The sequence below is a fragment of the Pristis pectinata genome, chromosome 18 (genome assembly GCF_009764475.1).
Source record: "Pristis pectinata isolate sPriPec2 chromosome 18, sPriPec2.1.pri, whole genome shotgun sequence".
NCBI lineage: Eukaryota > Metazoa > Chordata > Chondrichthyes > Rhinopristiformes > Pristidae > Pristis > Pristis pectinata.
The window spans coordinates 43,110,645-43,135,239 of NC_067422.1; the positions used below are offsets into that span (position 1 = coordinate 43,110,645).

Here is a 24,595-nt window from a genome sequence, read left to right on the forward strand (position 1 = left end):
AATCTCCGCCTCTCTCACACACAAAGGAGCTCTCCAGACCACACACGGACTGTGAAATGTGTGGTGCAGTTCAAACCCCTGGCCGTGAGTTATCGGGAGGCATTTTTAATTGCGGCGGGTTGACCAGAGAGGTCGGGGTCAGCTGAACTCTCCCAGTGGATTCAATCTTTTATTGACAGCGGGAACGATGTTTTTTCGATATTTAAGCCGTCAGTCTCGTGAACCTAAACAAAGCAGTGATCAGGGAGAGTGCGTTGAATATTGGGCTCTTCGGATCTGTTGTTGCGGGCCCTGAGAAAAAGCGGAAGCGTTTCTGTAGTGTAGTGGTTATCACATTCGCCTAACACGCGAATGGACTCTAGTTCGAAACCAGGCAGAAATATTCCGAAGTATCTTTGTTGAAATCAAGTTATGGGAAAAGGGGCACAACCGGACGTCTATTCATGTAAATGCAGCTTTTGCTCCTTCCAAACCCAGAGCAGCCCCTAATCTCCTGGCCGCCGTTTCACTGCACGCATCCTGAACCATTACCGTATCCCACGTTATACTGAACATGGGAACGCCGTTGCCTTCGTTCTGCCGCCCTTATTTTACCAGGTGCACGCATCTGAACGGCAACGGTTCACATTGCGCGTTGGAAGTGCGCCTGTTGGACACTACCCTGTATCGAGAACCGTTCCAGACCCGATCGGAAGTCAGGATGAATTAGTTTTCATGTGTTCCATGTCTTTCGCTTTTCTGACTTGCTTTCAGTGTGACTTTATCAGAGGAAGAGTCTCTCCGGAGATGCTGCTGTCGTGCTGAGTTTGCGACATGTTCCCTATCAGAATATTCTCCTTTCCCCACAGCGGTTACCCGATGTAACGGCCTCAGAACAGCCATGAGAGCACAACTTCCTGTTGCTCACTCACTCTCTGACTCGCTTTATGATTTCATAGAGACGGAAATTCGAAGAGTAAAATGCTTCTTGTGCTGCGGCCGTTCCTTCACCCACTGGAATCAGGTGGTCTCTGAACTCCTGATGAGGCCTTACACTGACGCAGTGGCCGGAATTAATAGTAGTGAGAATTGAATAAGAGACAGTCTACAAGGTGATCTACCGGCAGTGAACTCAGAGACAGCTCCGGACTAACCGATAGTTGTGGAGAGTCATTCTGAAGAGACAATTGGATCCCAGAATGACGAGGATATTTGTATTGTCCTGCTTTATTTGGCCACCACTGTGTGGATTCCCCTGATGAAAGAGGGTTGGATGATCGGTCAGTGTTCACTGCCTGGGCAGCAGATGTTTTCGTTCAGTGACATGCAGAAGATTTCTGGCTGTAGTGACTTGGCCTCCAGCACCTTGTGTTGCAATTAATTCCATGGATGTCCCACAATCTGGCTGAAGATATTTCGACTTCAGTTTTAAAAGGACGTACTTTCATTCTGATCCTGTGCCCTTGGATCCTGCACTGTCCAACTTATGGAAACGTCCTCTTCTCATCCACTCTATCAACGCCTTTCAGTATCCGGTAGACGTCAGTGCGATGCTCTTCATCCTGCTGAACTCCATTGAGTAAGGCCCAGAGACATCAAACAGTCCTCATATGTTTAGCCTTGCATTGCTGGGATCATTCTTGTGAACCTCCTCCGGGCAGTGTCCAGGACCAGCACACTCTTCCTTCAATACGGGGCCCAAAATTGGTCACAATATTCCAAATGCCATCGGAACATCACCTTCGATAACCTCAGTAGTACATCCTTGCTTTTATATTCTCGTCCTCTCGAAGTGAATTAAAATATTGCATTTTCCTTCTTTACTACCGACTCAGCCTTCAAGTTAAATTTAAAGGAATGAGAAAAGGAAGTCCCTTTGCACCTCTGATGTCTGAAATCTCTCACCATTTGGAAAATATTCTACACGTTTATTCTTTCGACCAAAGTGCATAACCCCACACTTCCCTGCGTTGTATTCCATCTGCACTTCTTTGCCTACTCTCCCAATCTGTACACATCACTCTGCAGACTTCGTGCCTCTACGACATACCGTTATCTCTACCTAACTTGGTATTGTCGGCAAACTTAACCACAATGGCAGCAGTTGCTTCATCCAGATTATATGTGTTTAAATTGAATTTTCTTGTCGCAACATTGGCCCCTGCGTAACTACGATCGTCACCAACATCCATCCTGAATATGACTCTTTTCCCCTAATCTCTGACTTGGGCGTGACAGCCAATCTTCTGTCCATAGATATAATGAGAATTGTGACGTGATGCACTTTAACAGAAGAAGAAAGATGGAAAATATGAACTGCGGGGAACAGTTCTTTGACCGGCGGTCTCATGATCTTCAACACTTCTCTGAAGGCTGGAATTGGAATATCATCTGGATTGAAGATTTGATTGGCCGGGAGAAGGAAGGTTGAGGCTGACCCGGACAACGTACTTAACAAAGGAAGAAGTACCGGAAGCAGTGACAGTTTGCCTAAGGAAGGTTGGAAAACGTCATTAAAGCTCGATCTTATTGACAGGGTGTCGTTTATATTTGAATATACAACGCATAACTTACAAAGTACAGAGACACAAAGGAAAAGTGTTTCAACCATAGAATTAACTGTCGCCAATATTAAATCGACGAAATGCTCACAAATCTGCAAGAAAAGATTAGATCGGCCTTGGGATTGGGAATGATTTATAATTCGTTCAAAGATGATAAAAAAACGTAAATGGAAATACAATATCTATCATGTAAATAATCGTGTGGGGCACAGGAGAAGATCATATTATTTAACGATATGTAAGGACAGACGAGGTTAAGGCGACATACTGCTAACACAACTTTACTTTGTACACGCGGTTTCGAATCCCAGAATTGTCGTGGGCTGCTGGTCAGTGTAACGGGATGTTGTTAAAGTTTTTATAAGAAGAATTCTGAGACTCCATTTGTCTGCTTGTCAGGCAAGTTGTTGTGGGTTTTGTTTCACGAAGAAAAATGTCCGCAATTAGAATTTCTCACTCCACGTCCAGTTTGGGAGAGATACTTCCCATCTATCGGATGTCCACATGCCCCAAATTAAACTGCGCATCACGACAGTACGTTCCAAAGGGATACAAAGGCAAAGAATCTTTTCACTCAAACGTTTTGACTTCTCAGCCAGAGTATATTGCAGATATTCAATCGTTCCATGTCTTTCAGGGTCATAGAAATTGAGTTTGAATGTATTTTTGAGTCAGACCAATGGAGTTGGAGACACGAAGGCAGTCGACGAATGTGGGAGTGGTCGGCGAATGGATGGGGTGAAGTACTAACCCTGACAATGAAGGCAGTGCTGGGGCCAGAGGGCTGAATGGTTTCCCGGATCACTGCTTCTTGCATTGTCGTTGCTCTCATTTGTTCACATCAAATGACTTCGGACCTTCTACACCTTTTTTGAATTCAGTTCCGCAGTTGGGATATGATTATATTGGAGGAACTTGCCCGCTTTACCTGCATCAACGTTGTCTTTCCGGATGTTGTTTCTGAAACCACAGGTGTTGCAAGAAAATCGAAATGGGTGATGGATCTAATGAGCCCCAATGAGCGACCGAGGTGCTTCATGTGAATATCCATGTTCCGTGACCATAACATCGGATAATAATTGGACAATAATCATGTGAATGAATAGAAGGTTCGAAATTGGAAATCTTTTTTGTTACACGACAAAGACTCGCCCAACACAAGCAACACTGGAAGGAAGCGATCAGAACACCGGGCGAACTGCTTTGACGCACCTGAACTACTGAATGGTCCAATCTATACCGACGTCGGGGCCGGGGAATTTCAGAGATTCGTCAGATTCTCATTTATGTCTATTTTCAAACCGCATCTCTCATTTGGTGACAGAGTAACAGTGGGCGATTTACAAGGATTTTTAATTAGGAATAAGTGAATGAGGGGAAATAACGAGGTAATTATGGAGTCTCGGCCAAGTGCAACGTGTTCTTTCTCGGAGTGTTGGGAACCTGGGTTCTGAGTACATCATCGTCATAACACTGGTGATGTAAATGAGGGAAAGCATGTGGTGCTTCAGCCAACCCACAGAGAAGGGAAGATAGTGTCTGCCTCAAGTAGTCCGCTCCAATTACATTTAGTTTTCACCCTGAAACAGCTCACTCCAGGCATCTCACTGAGCCAGCATGACCACATTTTGTCTGTCAGCGGGAAGAGCAGAGACAGGCCACGCGACCCTTCGCACTTCTGAGCCGCGATGAAAACTGCGCCCGTCTGCGAATTCTCGTTGTTCTGTCGCGAACACATCCTAATTGTCGAAACAATTCAAACAGGGCAACTTTCTTTGCTGGAAAAATGCTTCGCATCTTCTTTTCACTTTCTGGCAGGACACCGCCCCAGCATCATTCCTGAGGTTTTTCCTCGGGTCCTGAAAAAAGGGGACTGTGTGGCGGAATGCGTAAGGCGTCGGACTTCGGTGTTTCATGTGACGCCGTCAGGAGTTTACAGGTTCGAGTCCTGCAACGAGCGTTTCACCGACCTCAAGTGTTTGCATCCATTCTGTCTCTCTTGAAAGTGGCAGCAAGAATTTTGGGCAGCTGTTGTATGCCCTCATGGGAAGGCCGAGTATCACGTGCCTTTCAGAACCTGGAGCACAAAAGAAATCAACAGTGTTTCCGCCCAGGATTGAACTAGGGACCTTTCGCGTGTAAAGCGAACGTGATCACCACTACACCACAGAAACCACGCGAGGCGTTCAACACTTCGTATTCTTTGCCACGCTGCTGAGCACTGACAGGGTCTGTTGTATCCCCTTTAATTACAGCCTCTGATGCCGCAAGCAACAAGCACAAAGTCTGGCCAATCATTCCTCTCCTCTTTCAATTGGGAAATATGAACCGTGCTGTATCCATAACGCAGGGAAATACAACATCTCTGTCACTCTGGCTTCCATCAGTCCCCTCAAGATGAACATCCACACCTCGCGAATCACTCATCGGGCTCTCTGAGATTTCTCTCCACAGATTAGCGCGTCGCCAGTCTCAGACAATCTCTTCAGTTCTCCTTACCTTGGCAACGAAGTTAATCGAAGGAAGTTACTGAAACATGTGATGGATAAATTTTCAGACTACACGGATAGCAGTAGGAGGGGCTACGCGTGAGTTATTGGGGCTTCTTGGTAGTTGTCGACTCAGGTGAACATTCACACTGATCTTTCATTAATCCCATTTTAATCTCCACATTACATTCCATTTCTTCCAGACTCAGGCACTCACCTGCAAACCAGGAGCATTATATAGTGGATAATTAAATTACTGTGACAAAAGGGACATTTTATTTGTAGTGATACATTTCGTAATGTGAGTCAGCTTCCAATAGGGGAACATAAAGCTGTGCATGTGGCACCAGCACCGTATCTGTCAGATCTAAACAGCCATAAAATACCCACAAATTCAAAACGGAAACTTGTTGCAAAACTCAGCATGTCAGCAGGATGGACGGAGAGATCCTCGCTTTAACGGAGACCTCGTGAAGCAAATAATCTCATGGGACAGATGAGAACTGATCTATACTTCTGTCCAGGAACGCAATCTTCCCAAATGCAGTTTTCTGAGTTTCAGAGAAAATAACAGAAGTGCTACCTACTTGGAGATAGTTCGTTGCTCAGATGATCCACTGCTTCGGTGCGCTGACCTTGTGTTGCATGGACGGCGGCACTGACCTGGAGAAGTCGGCGAGTTCAACTCATGATGAAGTCCTGAAAGCTGCGTTTTGATTTTGTCTTTACAGCGTTTGTGGAGCAGCGGCTGCGGAATTCAGCGCACGCACACCGTTGATTGGCACATCCCATTTCGCACGGTGTCATAGGCTAACCGAAAAATTCGCCAGTCTCAGACAATCTCTTCAGTTCTCCTTACCTTGGCAACGAAGTTAATCGAAGGAAGTTACTGAAACATGTGATGGATAAATTTTCAGACTACACGGATAGCAGTAGGAGGGGCTACGCGCGAGCTATTCGGGCTTCTTGGTAGTTGTCGACTCAGGTGAACATTCACACTGATCTTTCTTTAATCCCATTTTAATTACATTCCATTTCTTCCAGACTCAGGCACTCACCTGCAAACCAGGAGCATTTGTGTTTTTCGTAATATCTGAAATGTCACGTACAGCACAAAAATCCCCACGGAGCATTGTGATGGAATTATGACCATGTTGGCTTCACTTTATGCTGACTAGATTAGTGACTAGATTAGTGCACAGTATTAGATTTCTTTTCACTCATTCAGAAAGTTGAGGAAGGCCGCCAACTGGACCACTGAACATTGTCAGCAATTCAAATTTCACATTTCCCTTTGAAAACGGATCATTTGAAGACGACACGGAGAAGAAGTTTGAGAAAGGAGAAAGATATGGATACATGAAAATATCAAGGGGAGAATAAAAGGAGGAAAAGTCTCCGTTCAATGCAGAGCTAAATGCAGTAAAGTGGGCAAACTTAAATACCATTTCACTTCCATATTTTAAAGAAGGTTGAGTGTTGGTAGGCAGGGAGATTGCCCTCAGCAACCCGTCTGATTGGCTGTTTATGAATGAAAATCATCTATTGGCTTCAAGGAAGAGAGCACCATTCACTGGGAATATGGATGATAAACTCTGCCGAGATCAATAGCAAGATAGGAGTAATGACGTCTAGCACATTGGTGGGGTTCCACTGAACAAACTGCATCCAATTCAGTGCCAAAAGTTGTGCTGGATTGGAAGCAGAACAGGTTTATTGAAACGGTCAGAAGGATGGGGTATTTCAATTACAAGCTCAGATTGGAGAAGGCCGGCTGTGACTGTCCGCTCAGCGAGCAGCTTCTCAAAAATCACAGGTTTGGAAAATTGGAAGGTTGGCAGTGGTGGGATTCGAACCCACGTCCCCTCAGATACTGGAACCTAAATCCAGCGCCTTAGACCGCTCGGCCACACTACCACTGATCAGCTGATCTCCAATTCATTCCGTTCTTGTCTACACTTTCCACTTAATGCATGGAAGTTCACCTCGGGAAACAAAATGAGTTCTATGATATACTTTTGGAGAAGGGATGGTGAAAGAGAGACAGTGATCGAGTCGGGAAAATGACAAAGAAGGGTAACCGCACTCTGAGGTTATATGTGAAATTTCGAATTTCAAGATTGGGTTACGTTTCCCTCTAAATTCAGCTTCCGCTTCCGCGTGGAAGCTGTCACGATGCTTTGCAGTTGTTCTGCCACACAGGAAATAAAGGAGGACATCCATCCATGGAATGAGCATAACGAACAAGGCCGGCGAACCGACGGTGAGCAGGAAATCTGTACGTCAGCTATTTGTGAAGCGTGGTTTCAGGGAAAGGAGGACTGACAGCTCAGTGTCTTTGCTAATTTAATTCCCGTGAAGACAGGGACGTGGGAACTAAAACTGTTGTCTCAATGAGATAAACAAACAATTTTAGAAATGAAACGAAACAAATTTTTAAACCAGCGAGAAGTGAGGCCACGCGGGTTGAACGTAAGATCAAAGCAGGGCTGCGGTGTTGGCAACAAACAAAAAAAAACAACAATATCCAGAAGCAGTAGAATTCTATGGAAGTGGACAGCCTTCTGACATTTCAAAGGAGGATCAGGTAATAGGCGGAACAACTGCCCGAGCAATATCAGAAAATATGACCTTGTCCATTTGGCATGGAATCTAAATTAAGGGGCGCTTTATTTTATTCTTGAGAGATTGCAAGACTCCCGGATGCTGGTAGAAGTTGTATCTTAATGTGTGATTGATTAAAAGGACACCGTGCAGTTTTATAAATATTCAGGGAAGTGATGTAATTTTGCTGTTTTTGTCGGATGGTTTGAATTACAATGCAGGGAGATTGTTTATCAAAAATGAAGATCGGCGCCGGCACGGCATTAGTAGCAACATTTTCAATGTTGGCCTCCTTATTTCTTTTAGGAGCTGAATGAGTTGGACATAATTAAGTGAAGCTTACCAGACCGATACCAGGAATCGGCAGGAGCATTGTGAAGGAAGGTTGTCCAACCAGTCGGGTACCGGCTGCTGTTGAGAAAACCAAGAGAATGTCTTGATTGAAGCCTGTGAGTTCATGAGGAGTCCTGACAAGTGGAAATGGGGGACGACGACTCATCCGATGGCAGATTCTATAGCTTGGATTTACTGTTTAAAAGTCAGCTCTACACACTTGTGACAGAGGTGCTTCACCACAATAGGTTCAGTGATCCGGCAAGTGGGACTGCCTCAGGTTGGCAACTTAGTTGGCATTGATGAGTCGGACCGAAGGGCCTGCTTCTGTGCTCGAAAGCTCTCTGATTCAATAACTCTGATTATCCGGAGTTTTTTTTCAAGGATTATCGTTCATACAAGGCACAAATCACCGGAGATTTTTCAGTGCGGGGACTTGGTGAAACGAGGAAGCTGTTACGTGATTTTAGTTCTGTTCAGATATGCAGTCAGTCAGGGCGAGGCAGTACATGTTCAACTCGTTGATTTTTCTCCTGCTGCCTGACCTGCTGACCATACTTGGAAGTTATGCTTTTGACACAGAAACCTGGCTTCAGTGTTCCCATTAGCATCACAGTGTCATGTATCACAGAGATAGGTCCTTCGGCCCACCCTGTCACTGCCGACCATCAAGTAACTATCTCCAGCAATCCCATTTGCTCTCACTTGGTCCAGAGATTGTTTTATCGTCCGGATCCAAGTGCCTATTAACTGGCTGTAAAATGTAAGAAGATTTTTATCCACTGCTTTCTTTGCCATCATGTACCTCCCCCGGTGAAAGAAAATCTTCCTCAGATCCTCTCCAAAATTCTGACTCCCACTGAAATGGACTCTGACAACTCTGCCATGGGAACGAATACCTAATATCTCCCCTTTCTTGGCCATTTATAATTTTCATCGATATTTAGGGCCGTATAGTACAGGAACAGGCCATTCGGAACACCATGCATTCCTTTTGCACTGTTCACCTGACTTTGTGGCTCTTCTGCAACGTTGCCAAATGCATCGTACAATGTACTGAAAGGGCTATACAGACTGAATTACTGCAGAATGTTTCCCGTAGCTTAGAATCTACAACCAGAGGGAAACCGTTAATAATATGAGAGGAAATTTTATCAATGAGATGAGGGGAAATGCCTTCACTCGGGGCGCGATCAAGCTGCGGAATTCTGAACCACAGAATACTGCTGTGGTCAAGATTCTGCATGTATTTCGGAAGACAAGTCAGCAGATTGCAGGACACAACAGATATCAAAGGAACGGGAGAGAGTTGGATTATAAGGGGAGATCTGAGACTCACTTGGGGGCACACAGAAAGGCGGAGCTGTCTCTTATCACCCCAATCCAGAGACCGTTGATGCTGCGCTGTTGCTGAGGCAATGCGGCTGGTTCTGCCTCTTGCATACTGCGGACCCCGGTGGTGAACGATGTCACCTTAAGGGTGATAAATACCCAGAGAACCCGTTTATACTTTCGTGCCTGCTGATCTGTCGAGAATGTTCAGTTCCAAATGCACCGCCTGGTTCCAGGTACAATGGTGCGAGTCGGGTTGTGTCCAGGGTAGATCTGGTGGTGACAGAGGAAACTCAATCCCCGGGGAGATGCAGCGGTCGGAAATTCAGCAAAAGTAAAGCGTTGAATTTGCAGGAGCTGCTGAATATCAAAAGTGTAAACTGTTCTCTGCTGTGACTCGGATTCGAACCGAGGTTACTGCGGCCACAACGCAGAGTACTAACCAGTATACGATCACGGCCACACACTTCAGCTGTGCGCTTCCTGCATTGTCAAACTCTCTGTCAAGGGTGTGTCTCACCTACTGACGCTCCGGTGACCAACAGTGGATCAGCGGCTTGCGCTGCCCAGTTCCGCTTCCACAGGACTCCGAGTGAATGTATTGATGATTTCTCCATTCAAAACGCTGTATTCGCCAAATATGAAGTTTTGTGATACATTTGTATTAAAGTATTCAGGGTTAAGTTATACAATCAAATAAATGTTAACAAACTACTCAGCGGCATGAAATACATAACACAAAGTTGTTTTCCACAAGTTACTACATAGGTTAAGCGTACAAACAGGCAAATGAAAGAATTGATGCTTTCTCCATTCAAAACTCTGTTTCAGATAATTTGGAAGTTTACTGATACATTTACATTTACCTGTTCCGTGTTAATTTTCACAATCAACTAAATGTTACCAAAATACTCAGCATGATGAAATGCATAACAGAAAGTTGCTTCCCACAACTTACTACATAGGTTGATGGTAGAAAGAGGCAAATGAATGAATTGATGCTTTCTCCATTCAAAACGCTGTTTTCGCCAAATAGGAAGTTTTGGGAAACACTTGCATTTCACTCTCCACCGTTAAGTTGTACAATCAAATTAATGTTACCAAACTACTCAGCATAATGACATACCTCCCATAAAGTTGTTTTCCACAAATTACTACATAGGGTAAGTGTTGAAACTGGCAAAGAACTGAGGCTTTCTCCATTCAAAACGCTGTTTTCGCCCAAGAGGAAGCTATGTGATACATTTGCATTTAAGTATTCAGGGTTAAGTTCTACAATCAAATTAATGTTACCAAACTACTCAGCGTCATGAAATGCATAACATAAAGATGTTTTCCAGTAGTTACTACATAGGTTAATTGTAGAAACTGAAAGAATTGATGTTTCCTCCATTCAAAAAGTTGTTTATGAAAATTTGGTTGTTTTCGGATACATTTGCATTTAACTGTTCCAAGTTCATTTGCACAATCAAATAAATATTCCCAAACTACTCAGCATCATGAAATACATAATAGAAACTTGTTTTCCACAACTTACTACATAGGTTAAGTGTAGAAACTGGCAAATGAATGAATTGATGCTTTCTCCATTCAAAACGGTGTTTTCGCCAAATAGGCAGTTTTGTGATACATTTACAGTTAACTGTTCAGGGTTACGTTGTACAATCAAATTAATATCACCAAACTACTCAGCGTCATGAAATACATATCATAAAGTTGTATTCAACAAGTTACTACATAGGTTAAGTGTAGACACTGTCAAATGAAAGAATTGATGCTTTCACCATTCAAAATGCTGTTTTTGCTAATTATGAATGATGCGATACACTTGGATTTCACTGTTCAGAGTTAAGTGGTACAATCAAATAAATGCTACCAACTACTCAGCATCATGAAATACATAACGTATAGTTGTTTTCCAGAAGTTACTACAAAGGTACCACAAACCTTCCTCTTTAGCTAAAACACCGTTTTGAATGGAGAAAGCAGAAATTCATTCATTTGCCACTTTCTGAACTTAAACTATGTCGCAACTTGTGGGAAACAACTTTATGTTATATATTTCATTGCGTTTAGTTTGATAATATTTATTTGATTGTATAACTTAACACTGAATACTTAATTGCAAATGTACCACAAAACTTCCGAATTGGCGAAAGCATCGTTTTGAATGGAGAAAGCATCAATTCATTCATTTGCCATTTTCTACTCTTAACGTCTGTAGTAACTTGTGGAAAAGAACTTTATGTTATGTATCTCATGATGCAAAGTCGTTTGGTAACATTTATTTGACTGTACAACTTAACCCTGAATACGTAAATGCAAATATAGAACAAAACTTCCAAATTCGCTAAAACAGCGTTTTGAATGTGGAAAGCAGAAATTCATTCATTTGCCAGTTTCTGCACTTACACTTTGTAGTAACTTGTTGCAAACAACTCGATGTTATGTATTTGATGATGCTGAGCAGTTTGGTAATATTTATTTGATTGTACAACTTAACCCTGAATACAGAAATGCAAATGTATCACAAAACCTCCAATTTCGCTAAAATAGCGTTTTGAAAGGAGAAAGCATCAATTATTTCATTTGACAGTTTCTATACTTAAACTATGTAGTATCTTGTGGAAAACAACTTTATGTTATGTATTTCATAATGCTGAGTGGTTTGGTAACATTAATTTGATTGTACAACTTAACCCTGAACAGTTAAATTCAAACGAATAAGAACATTTCATAATTCCCGAATACACCGTTTTGAATGGAGAAAGCATCAATTCATTCATTTGTCAGTTTCACAACGTAACCTATGTAGTAACTTGCGGAAAACAACTTTATGTTATGCATTTCATGACGCTGAGTAGTTTGGTAACTTTAATTTGATTGTAGAACTTAACCCTGAACAATTAAATGTAAATGTAGCAAAAAACTGCCGATTGGCGAAAACAGCGTTTTGAAAGGAGAATGCACAAATTCATCCATTAGCCAGTTTCTGCACTTAACCTATGTAGTACTTTGTTGAAAACAACTTTATGTTATTTATTTCAGGATGCTGAGTAGTTTGGTAACATTAATTTTATTGTACAACTTAACCCTGAACAGTTAAATTCAACTGTACCACAAAACTTCCTATTTGGCGAAAACAGCGTTTTGAATGGAGAAAGCATCAATTCATTCATTTGCCAGTTTCTGCACTTAACCTATGTAGTAAATTGTGGAAAACAACTTCATGTTATGTACTTCATGATGCTGAGTAGTTTGGTAATATTGATTTGATTGTGCAAATTATCCCGGAACAGTTAAATGCAAATGTATCAGAAAACATCCAAATTGTGTGAAACAGCGTTTTCAATGGAGAAAGCATCAATTCTTTCATTTGCCAGTTTATCAACGTAACCTACGTGGTAACTTTTTCAAAACAACTTTATGTTATGTATTTCATGATGCTGAGTAGTTTGGTGACATTAATTTCATTGCACAACTTAACCGTGAACAGTTAAATGCAAACGTATCACAAAACTTCCTATTTGGCAAATACCGCGTTTTGAATGGATAAAGCAGAAATTCATTCATTTGCCAGTTTCTACACTTAACCTATGAAGTAACTTTTTAAAAACAACTTTATGTTATGTATTTCATGATGCTGAGTAGATTGGTAACATTAATTTCATTTCACAACTTAACCGTGAACAGTTAAACGCAAATGTATCACAAAACCTTCCACTTGGCGAATATAGCGTTTTGAATGGAGAAAGCATCAATTCTTTCGTTTGCCAGTTTCTACGCTTAATCTATGCAATAACTTGTTGCAAACAACTTTAAGTTATGCATTTTATGATGCTGAGTAGTTTGGTAACATTAATTTGATTGTACAACTTAACTCTGAATACTTCAATGCAAATTTATCAGAAAAATTCCAGTTTGGCGATAACAGCGTTTTGAATGGAGAAAGCATCAATTCATTCATTTACCAGTTTCTACATTTAACTTATGTAGTAAGTTGCGGAAAACAACTTTCTCTTATGTAGTTCATGACGCTGAGTAGTTTGGTAACATTTATTTGATTGTGCAAATTAACACGGAACAGTTAAATGCAAATATATCACAAAATTTCGAAATTTTTTGGAACAGCGTTTTGAATGGAGAAAGCATCAATTCATTCACTTGCCAGTTTCTACACTTAACCTATGTAGTAAGTTGTGGAAAACAACTTCATGTTATATCTGTCATGATGCTGAGTAGTTTGGTAACATTTATTTGATTGTGCAAATTAACACGGAACAGTTAAATCCAAGTGTATCACAAAACCTCCTAATTAGCTGAAACAGCGTTTTGAATGGGGAAAGAATCAAATCGTTAATTTGCGAGTTTCTACACTTAAACTATGCAGTAAGTTGTGGAAAACAACTTAATGCTATGTATTTCATGATGCTGTGCAGTTTGGTAACATTAATCTGATTGTACAACTTCACCCTGAAAAGTTAAATGCAAATATATCACAAAACATCCTAATTGGCGATAACAGCGTTTTGAATGGGGAAACCATCAATTCGTTCATTTGCCAGTTTCTCAACGTAACCTATGTAGTAACTTGAGGAAAACAGCTTTATGTTATGTATTTCAGGATAATGAGTAGTCTGGTAACATTAATTTTATTGTACAACCTAACCCTGAACAGTTAAATTCAGATGTACCACAAAACTTCCAAATTCACTACAACAGCGTTTTGAATGGAGAAAGCATCAATTCATTCATTTGCCAGTATCTGCACTTAACCTATGTAGTCAGTTGTGGAAAACAACTTTATGTTATGTATTTCATGACGCTGAGTAGCTGGTAGCATTTATTTGATTGTGCAAATTAACCCGGAATAGTTAAGTGAAAATGTATCAGCAAATATCCAAATTGTCTGCAACTGCGTTATGAATGGAGAAAGCATCAATTCTTTCATTTGCCAGTTTCTACACTGAACCTATGTAGTGTTACGGACGGTGAAAGTCCCTTTAAGATAGAGAGAGAGAGTGTCTGTGTGTGTGTGTGTGTGTGTGTGTGTGTGTGTGTGTGTGTGTGTGTGTGTGTGTGTGTGTGTGTGTGTGTGTGTGCTTGTGTGTGTGTATGAGTGTGGCGTGCTTACGTCAATAGAAGTTAAAGGACGTAATGACTTTGTGAAGAGGTCAGAAGAAGGGAGGGAGAGAGAGAGAAGGGAGAGAGACACCAGCCTGCTAGTGTTCTCTATCGATGGATGAGAAACAATAACTGTGCCTGCCGCAGAAATCCATGTATGGAAATTGGAAGTAATCCGGTGGAGTTCACTTTGTTGCTGACCTGTAGAAGGAAACCGGTATTTGTGTGGACGACCACGAGTCGGATGCTCTTCGGGGTGAGGAAGTCACTACCGAGTAAACACTGAAGTGTCGTTTCGGTTCCATCGTGGAACATTTGAATTTCGTAATTACTCTCCCTATGTTCTCTACATCTACGTCTTATCTTCAGACAACAGTGGTTGTTGAAGTAAACTTTGCTCATGTTTCACCTTATGGCTTGCGGAACTGAACTTTAAGAACCATTCCTGGAATTGGAGTTTGGGACTTTGCCACACACACACGAAGAGTTTAGTTTTTGGAGTTAATGTTCAAGGTTTAACATTTTTGAATTTCTAACATACTAACATTTTTCCTTCTATTTTTCGTATTATCATAAGTAGTGATTAATAAAATAGTCTTTAACACTGAATTATGACTAAGTGTGTTTCTTTTGTTGCTGGTTCGTGACATTAGTAACTTGTGAAAAACAACTTTATGTTAAGTATTTCATGATGCTGAGTAGTTTCGTAACAGCAATTTGATTGTACAACTTAAAACTGAACAGTTAAATGCAAGTGTTTAACAAAACGTCCTAATTAGCTAAAACAGCGCTTTGAATGGGGAAAAATCAATTCTTTCATTTGCCAGTTTCTCAACGCAACCTAGGTAGTAACTTGTGGAAAACAACTTTATGTTATGTATGTCATGATGCTGAGCATCTGGTAACTTTAATTTGATTGTAGAACTTAACCCTGAAAAGTTAACTGCAAATGAATCACAAAACTTCCTATTTGGCGAAAAGAGCGTTTTAAATGGAGAAGACATCAATTCATTCACTTGCCAGTTACTACACTTAAGCTATGTAGTAAGTTGTGGAAAACAACTTTATGTTATGTATTTCATGACGCTGGGTAGTTTGGTAACATTAATTTTATTGTTCAACTTTAGACTGAACAGTTAAATGCAAATGTATCATAATACTTCCTATGTGGCTGAAACAGCGTTTTGAATGGAGAAAGCCTCTATTTGTCAGTTTGTAGTAAGTTGTAGAAAGCAACTTTCTGTTATGTATTTCATGAAGCTAAGTAGTTTGGTAGCATTCTTTTGATTGTGCAAATTAACCCGGAAGAGTTAAATGAAAATGTATCAGGAAACATCCAAATTGTCTGAAACTGCGTTATGAATGGAGAAAGCATCAATTCTTTCATTTGCCAGTTTTTGTACTTACCCTAAGTAGTAACTTATGGAAAACAACTTTATGTTATGTACTTCATGATGCTGAGTAGTTGGTAACATTTATTTGATTGTACAACTTAACTCTGAACAGTTAAATACAAGTGTATAAAAAAACATTCCTAATTAGCTAAAACAGCGTTTTGAATGGGAGAAGCATCAATTCTTTCATTTGCCAGTTTCTACACTTAACCTATGTAGTAACTTGTTGAAAACAACATTATGTTATGTATTTCAAGACGCTGAATAGTTTGGTTGTATTAATTTGATTGTACAACGTAACCGTGAACAGTTAGATGTAAATTTATCACAAAACTGCCACTTTGTCGAAAACAGGGTTTTCAATGGAGAAATCCTCAATTCCTTTACTTGCCAGTTTCTACACAACCTATGTGGTAACTTGTGGAAAACAACTTTATGTTTTGTATTTCATGAGGCTGAGTAGTTGGTAACATTTATTTGATTGTACAACTTAACTCTGAACAGTTAAATACAAGTGTATAAAAAAACATTCCTAATTAGCTAAAACAGCGTTTTGAATGGGAGAAGCATCAATTCTTTCATTTGCCAGTTTCTACACTTAACCTATGTAGTAACTTGTTGAAAACAACATTATGTTATGTATTTCATGAGGCTGAGAAGTTTGGTAACATTTATTTGATTGTGCAAATTAACCCGAAAGAGTTAAATGCAAAGTATCGGAAAGGATCCAAATTGTCTGAAACAGCCTTTTGAATGGAGAAAGATTCAATTCTTTTATTTGCCAGTTTTTGCACTTAACCTATGTTGTAACTTGTGGAAAACAACTTTATGTTATGTATTTCGTGACGTTGAGTATCTTGGTAACATTAATTTGATTCTACAACTTAACCTTGAACAGTTAAGTGCAAATGTATCACAAAACTTTCTATTTGGCGAAAGCAGCGTTTTGACTGGACAAAGCATCAATTCATTCATTTGCCAGTTTCTCAACGTAACCTATGTTGTAACTTGTGGAAAACGACTTAATGTCATGTATTTCATGACGCTGAGTAGTTTGGTAACATTTATTTGATTGTATAACTTAACCCTGAATACGTAAATGCAAATATATCACAAAACTTCCAAATTCGCTAAAACAGCGTTTTGAATGTGGAAAGCAGAAATTCATTCATTTGCCAGTTTGTACACTTAACCTATGTAGTACCTTGCTGAAAACAACATTACGTTATTTATTTCATGATGCTGAGTAGTTTGGTAACATTTGTTTGATTGTAGGAATTAACCCTGAATACTTAAGTGCAAATGTATCACAAAGCTTCCAAATTCGCTAAAACAGCTTTTTGAATGGAGAAAGCATCAATTCTTTCATTTGGCAGTTTATACACTTAATTTATGCAGTAACTTGCAGAAAACAACTCTATGCTATGTATTTCATGACTCTGTGTAGTTTGGTAAAATTAACTTGATTGTGCAAATTACCCCGGAACAGTTAAATACAAATGCATCGCAAAACATCCAAATTGTCTGAAACAGAGTTTCGAATGGAGAAAGCATTAATTCTTTCATTTGCCGGTTTCTACACTTCACCTATGTAGTGTTACGGAGGGTGAAGGTCCCTTTAAGATAGAGTGTGTGTGTGTGTGTGTATGTGTGTGTGTGTGTGTGTGTGTGTGTGTGTGTGTGTGTGTGTGTGTGTGTGTGTGTGTGTGTGTGTGTGTGTGGCGTGCTTCCGTCAATAGGACGTAATGACGTTGTTGAAGAGGTAAGAAGTTGGGAGGGAGAGAGAGAGAAGGAAGACAATTTCTGCTTTCGAATTTCTGCTTTCTCCAACGAAGTCCAAACGAATTTCTGCTTTCTCCATTCAAAACGCAGTTTTAGCCAAAGAAGAAGGTTTGTGATACATTAGCATTTAAGTATTCAGGTTTAAGTTCTACAATCAAATTAATGTTAACAAACTCCTCAGTGTCATGAAATACATAACATAAAGTTTTTTAACAAGATACTACATAGGATAAGTGTAGAAACTGGCAATTCAAAGAATTGATGCTTTATCCTTCCAAAACGCTGTTTTAGCGCATTTGGAAGTTTGGTGATACATTTGGATTTCTGTATTCAGGGTTAAGTTGATTAATAAAATAAATGTTACCAAACTGCTCAGCATCATCAAATACAGAACATAAAATGCTATTCCACAAGTTATTATATAGGTTAAGTGTAGAAACTGGCAAAGAAAAGAAATTAGGCTTCCTCCTTTGAAAACGCTGTTATAGCCAAATAGGAAGTTTTGTGATACATTTGCATTTGACTGCTCAGGGTTACGTTGTACAATCAAATTAATGTTACCAAACCACTCAGCATCATGAAATACGTAGCTTAAACTTGTTTGCAACAAGTTACTACATAGGTTAAATTTAGAAAGTGGCAAATGAATGAATTTCTGCTTTCTCCATTCAAAACGCTGTGTTAGCGAATTTGGACGTTTTGTGATGTATTTGCATTTAAGTATTCAGGGTTAAGTTGTAGAATCAAATAAATGTTACCAAACTACTCAGCGTCATGAAATACATAACATCAAGATCTTTTCCACAAGTTACTACAGACGTTAAGAGTAGAAAATGGCAAATGAATGAATTGATGCTTTCTCCATTCAAAACGATGTTTTCGGCAAATAAGAAGTTTTGTGGTACATTTCCATTTAAGTATTCCGGGTTAAGTTTTACAATCAAATAAATGTTACCAAACTACTGAAAGTCATGAAATACGTAACATGAAGTTGTTTCCCACATGTTACGATATAGGTTAAGTGTAGAAACTGGCAAGTAAACGAATTTCTGCTTTCTCCATTCAAAACGCTGTTTTAGCCAAAGAGCAAGGTTTGTGCTACATTTGCATTTAAGTATTCAGGGTTAAGTTATACAATCAAATAAATGTTACCAAACTACTCAGCGTCATGAAATTCATAACATAAAGTTGTTTTCTTGAAGTTACTACATAGGTTACGTTGAGAAACTGGCAAATGAATGAATTGATGCTTTCGTCATTCTAAACGCTGTTTTAACCAAACAGGCAATTTTTCAATACATTTGCAGTTAACTGTTCACGGTTACGTTGTACAATCAAATTAATGTTACAACCTACTCAACGTCATGAAATACATAACATAAAGTTGTTTCCCACAAGTTACGACATAGGTTAAGTGTAGATACTGGCAAATAAACGAATTTCTGCTTTCTCCATTCAAAACGCAGTTTTAGCCAAGGAGGAAGATTGTGATACATTTGCATTTAAGTATTCAGGTTTAAGTTGTACAATCAAATTAATGTTACCAAACTACTTAGCATCATGATATACATAAAGTACAGTTCTTTTCCACAAGTTACTACATAGTTTAGAGTAGAAAATGGCAAATGAATGAATTGATGCTTTCTCCTTTCAAAACGATATTTTCTCAAAATAGGAAGTTATGTGGCACATTTGCATATAAGTATTCAGGGTTAAGTTCTACAATCAAATTAATGTTAGCAAACTACTCAGGGTCATGAAATACATCACATAAAGTTGTTTTCCACAAGTTACTGCATAGGTTACGTTGTGAAACTGGCAAATGAATGAATTGATGCTTTCTCCATTCAAAACGGTGTATTCGCCAGTTATGAAGTTTTATGATACATTTGGATTTAACTGTTCAGGTTAAGTTGTACAATCAAATTAATGTTACCAAACCACTCAGCATTATGAAATACATGACATAAAGTTGTTTTCCACAATAGACCACATAGGTTAAATGTAGAAACTGGCAATTGGAATAATTTATGCTTTCTCCTTTCAAAACGATATTTAGCGAATTTGGAAGTTTTGTGATACATTTGCATTGCTGTATATAGGTTTAAGTTGTACAATCAAATAAATTTTACAAAACTGCTCAGCATCATCAAATGCAGAACATAAAGTTCTATTCAAGTTCCTACATAGGTTAAGTGTAGAAACTGGCAAAGAAAAACATTATGCTTTCTCCATTTAAAACGCTGTTATTGCTAAATAGGAATTTCTGTGAAACATTTGCATTTGTTGTTCAGGGTTACGTTGTACAATCAAATTAACGTTACAAACTACTCAGCATCAGGAAATACATAACATCAAGTTGTTTGCAACATGTTACTACATAGGTTAAGTTTAGAAACTGGACAATGAATGAATTTCTGCTCTCTCCATTCAACACTCTGTTTCAGCGAATTTGCAAGTTTTGTGATATATTTGCATTTAAGTATTCAAGGTTAAGTTGTACAATCAAATAAATATTACCAAACTGTTCAGCGTCATGAAATACATAACATAAAGTTGTTTACCACAACGTACGACATAGGTTAAGTGTAGAAACTGGCTAATAAATGATTTTCTGCTTTCTCCATTCAAAACGCAGTTTCAGCCAAATAGGAAGGTTTGTGATAAATTTGCATTTAAGTATTCAGGGTTAAGTTGTACAATCAAATTAAAGATACCAAACTACTCAGCGTTATGACATACATAACTTAAAGTTGTTTTCCACAAGTTACTACATAGGTTACGTTGTGTGACTGGCAAATGAATGAATTGATGTTTTCTCCATTCAAAACGGTGTAATCGACAATTATGAAGTTATGTGATACATTTGAATTTAACTGTTCAGGGTTAAGTTGTAGAATCAAATAATTGTTACCAAACTGCTGAGCATCATCAAATACATAACATAAAGTAATATTCCAGAAGTTACTAGATAGGTTAAGTGTAGAAACTGGAAAAGAAAAGAATTTAGGCTTGCACCATTTAAAACGCTATAAAAGCCAAATAGGAAGTTTTCTGATAAATCTGCATTTGACTGTTCAGGGTTACGTTGTCTAATTAAATTAATGTTACCAAACTCCTCAGCAGCATGAAATACATAACATCAAGTTGTTTGCTAAAAGTTACTACACAGGTTAAGTTTAGAAACTGGCACATGAATGAATTTATGCTTTCTCTATTCGAAACGCTATTTCAGCGTATTTGGAAGGTTTGTGATATATTTGCATTGAAGTATTCAGGGTTAAGTTGTGCATTCAAATATCTGTTACTAAACTACTCAGCGTCATGAAATACATAACATAAAGTTCCTTGCCACAAGTTAATACATAGGTTAAGTGTAGAAAATGGCAAATGAATGAATTGATGCTATCTGCTTTCAAAACGATGTTTTCGCCAAATGGGAGGACTGGTGGTACATTTGCATTTGGGTATTCAGGGTTAAGTTATACAATCAAATAAATGTTACCAAACCATTCATCGTCATGAAATACATAACATAAAGTTGTTTTCCTCAAATAGTACATAGTTTACGTTGAGAAACCGGAAAATGAATGAATTGATGCTTTCTCCATTCAAAACGATGTCTTAGCCAAATAGGAAATATTTTGATACATTTGCATTTAAATGTTCAGGTTTAAGTTATACAATCAAATTGATGTTACCAACCTACTCAACGTCAAGAAATACATAATATAAAGTTGTTTCCCACATGTTACGAAATAGGTTAAGACTAGAAAATGGCAAATGAATGAATTGATGCTCTCTCCATTCTAAACGCTGTTTTAACCAAGGAGGAAGGTTGTGATACATCTGAATTTAACTGTTACATCAAGTTGTTGGCCATATGTTACAACGTAGGTTAAGAGCAGAAAATGGCAAGTGAATGAATTGATGGTACCTCCATTCAAAACGCTGTTTTAGCGAATTTGGAAGTTTTGTGGTTCGCTTGCACTTAAGTATTCAGGGTTAACTTATACAATCAAATGTGATGCCAAACTACTCAACGTCATGAAATACATAACATAAAGTTGTTTCCCACAAGTTACCACATAGGTTAAATGTAGAAACTGGCAAATAAGCGAATTTCTGCTTTCTCACATTCAAAACGCTGTTTTAGAGAATTTCGAAGTTTTGTGATACATTTGCATTTAATTATTCAGGGTTAAGTTGTACAATCAAATAAATTTCACCAAACTACTCAGCGTCATGAAATACATAACATAAAGTTGTTTTCCTCTAGTTACTACATAGGTTACGTTGAGAAACTGGCAAATGAATGCATTGTTGCTTTCTTCATTCAAAACGCTGTTTTAGCTATACAGGAAATTTTTTGATACATTTGCATTTAAATGTTCAGGGTTACATTTTGCAATCAAATTAATGTTACCAACCTACTCAACGTCATGAAATACATAATATAAAGTTCTTTACTCAAGTTACGACAGAGGTTAAGTGTAGAAACTGGCTAACAAAAGAATTTCTGCTTTCTCCATTCAAAACGCTGTTTCAGCCAAAGAGGAAGGTTTGTGATACATTTGCATTCAAGTATTCAGGGTTAAGTTATACAATCAAATAAATGTTACCAAACTATTCAGCATCATGAAATACATAACATAAAGTTGTTTTCCACCAGTTTGTACGAAGGTTCCGTTGTGAAACTGGCAAATGAAAGAATTGATGCTTTCTAAATACAAAACGTTATATTCGCCAATATGCAGATTTGTGTTACATTTGAATTTAACTGTTCAGGGTTAAGTTGTAGAATCGAATAGATGTTACCAAACTGCTGAGCATCATGAAATACATAACATAAAGTTCTATTCCACAAGTTACTATATAGGTTAAGTGTAGAAACTGGAAAAGAATAGAAATTAGGCTTTCTGCATTTAAAACGCTATAAAAGCCAAATAGGAAGTTTTCTGATAAATCTGCATTGACTGTTCAGGGTTAGATTGTATAATCAAATTAATGTTACCAAACTACTCAGCATCATGAAATACATAACATCAAGTTGTTTGCTTCAAGTTACTACACAGGTTAAGTTTAGAAACTGGCACATGAATGAATTTATGCTTTATCTATTCAAAACGCTGTTTCAGCGAGTTTGGAAGTGTTGTGATATATTTGCATTAAAGTCGTCATGATTAAGTTGTACATTCAAATAAATGTTACTAAACTACTCAGCATCATGAAATAGATAACAGAAAGTTCCTTTCACAAGTTACTACATAGGTTAAGTGTAGACAATGGCAAATGAATGAATTGATGCTTTCTGCTTTGAAAACGATGTTTTCGCCAAATGGGAAGTCTGGTGGTACATTTGCTTTTAAATGTTCATGGTTAGGTTGTACAATCAAATTAATGTTACCAACCTACTCAGCTTCATGAAACACATAACAAAAAGTTGTTTTCCTCAAAACACTACATAGATTATGTTGAGAAACTGGCAAAAGAATGAATGGATGCTTTCTACATTCAAAACGGTGTATTCGCGAATTATGAAGTGTTTTGATACATTTGAATTTAACTGTTCCGGGTTAAGTTGTACAATCAAAGAAACGTTACCAAACCACTCAGTACTATGAAATACATAACATAAAGTTGCTTTCCACAAGATACTATATAGGTTTAGGTGTGGAAACTGGCAATTGAAAGAATTGATTATTTCTCCTTTCAAAACGCTTTTTTAGCGAAATTGGAAGTTTTGTGATACATTTGCCTTTCTGTATTCAGGGTTAATTTGTACAATCAAATAAATGTTACCAAACTGCTCAGCATCATCAAATACATAATATAAAGTTGTATGCGACAAGTTACGAGATAGTGTAGAAACTGGCAAAGAAACGAAATTAGGCTTTCTCCATTTTAAACGCTGTTATAGCCAAATAGGAAGTTTTGTGAAACATTTGCATTTGGCTGTTCAGGGTTACGTCCTGCAGTCAAATTAATGTTACCAAACTGCTCAGCATCATGAAATACATCAAGTGGTTGGCAACAAGTTACTACATAGGTTAAGTTTTGAAACTGGCAAATGAAAGAATATCTACTTTGTCCATTCAAAACGCTGCTTTAGCGAACTTGTAACTTTTGCGATATATTTGCAATTAAGTATGCAGGGTTATGTTGTAATATCATATAAATTTTACCAAACGAGTCAGCGTCATGAAATACATAACATAAAGTTCTTTTCCACAAGTAACTACGTAGGTTAAGAGTAGAAACTCTCAAATGAGCTTTCTCCATTCAAAACGCTGCTTAGTGAATTTGTAACTTTTGTGGTACATTTGCATTTAAGTATTCAGGGTTATGTTATACAATCAAATATATGTTACCAAACTACTCAGCGTAATGAAATACATAACATAAAGTTCTTTTCCACAAGTTACTACATAGGTTAAGAGTAGAAAATGGCAAATGAATAAATTGATGCTTTCCGCTTTCAAAACGATGTTTTCACCAAATGGGATGTTTTGTGGTAAATTGGCATTTAAGTATTCAGGGTTAAGTTATACCATCACATAAATCTTACCAAACTACTCAGCGTCATGAAATACATAACATAAAGTTGTTTTCCTTAAGTTACTACATAGGTTACGTTGAGAAACTGGCAAATGAATGAATTGATGCTTTCTCCATTCAAAACGCTGTTTAAGCCAAACAGGAGATACATTTGCATTTCACTGCTCAGGGTTAAATTGTACAATCAAAATAATGTTACCAAACTACTCAACGTCATGAAATACATAACATAAAGCTGTTTCCCACAAGTTACTACATACGTTAAGTTTAGAAACTGTAAATAAACGACGTTCTGCTTTCATCATTCAAAACGCTGATTCAGCCAGAGGAACGTTTGTGATACATTTTCTTTTAATTATTCAGGGTTAAATTGTACAACAAAATAAATGTTACCAAACCACTCAGCATCATGAAATACATAACATCATGTTGTTTG

The 24,595-nt window shown here is 38.4% G+C and overlaps 3 non-coding genes across 3 annotated transcripts; 1 reads left to right on the plus strand and 2 right to left on the minus strand.

Moving 5' to 3' along the window:
* The first annotated feature begins 309 nt into the window (after window positions 1-309).
* Window positions 310-382, plus strand: trnav-aac (transfer RNA valine (anticodon AAC)). The gene has a single exon. It is a non-coding gene; the product is annotated as a tRNA-Val (tRNA).
* A 4,262-nt stretch (window positions 383-4,644) lies between these two features.
* Window positions 4,645-4,717, minus strand: trnav-uac (transfer RNA valine (anticodon UAC)). Its single transcript has one exon. It is a non-coding gene; the product is annotated as a tRNA-Val (tRNA).
* Window positions 4,718-6,867: 2,150 nt separating this feature from the next.
* Window positions 6,868-6,949, minus strand: trnal-uag (transfer RNA leucine (anticodon UAG)). The gene has a single exon. It is a non-coding gene; the product is annotated as a tRNA-Leu (tRNA).
* Between the last annotated feature and the right edge of the window lie 17,646 nt (window positions 6,950-24,595).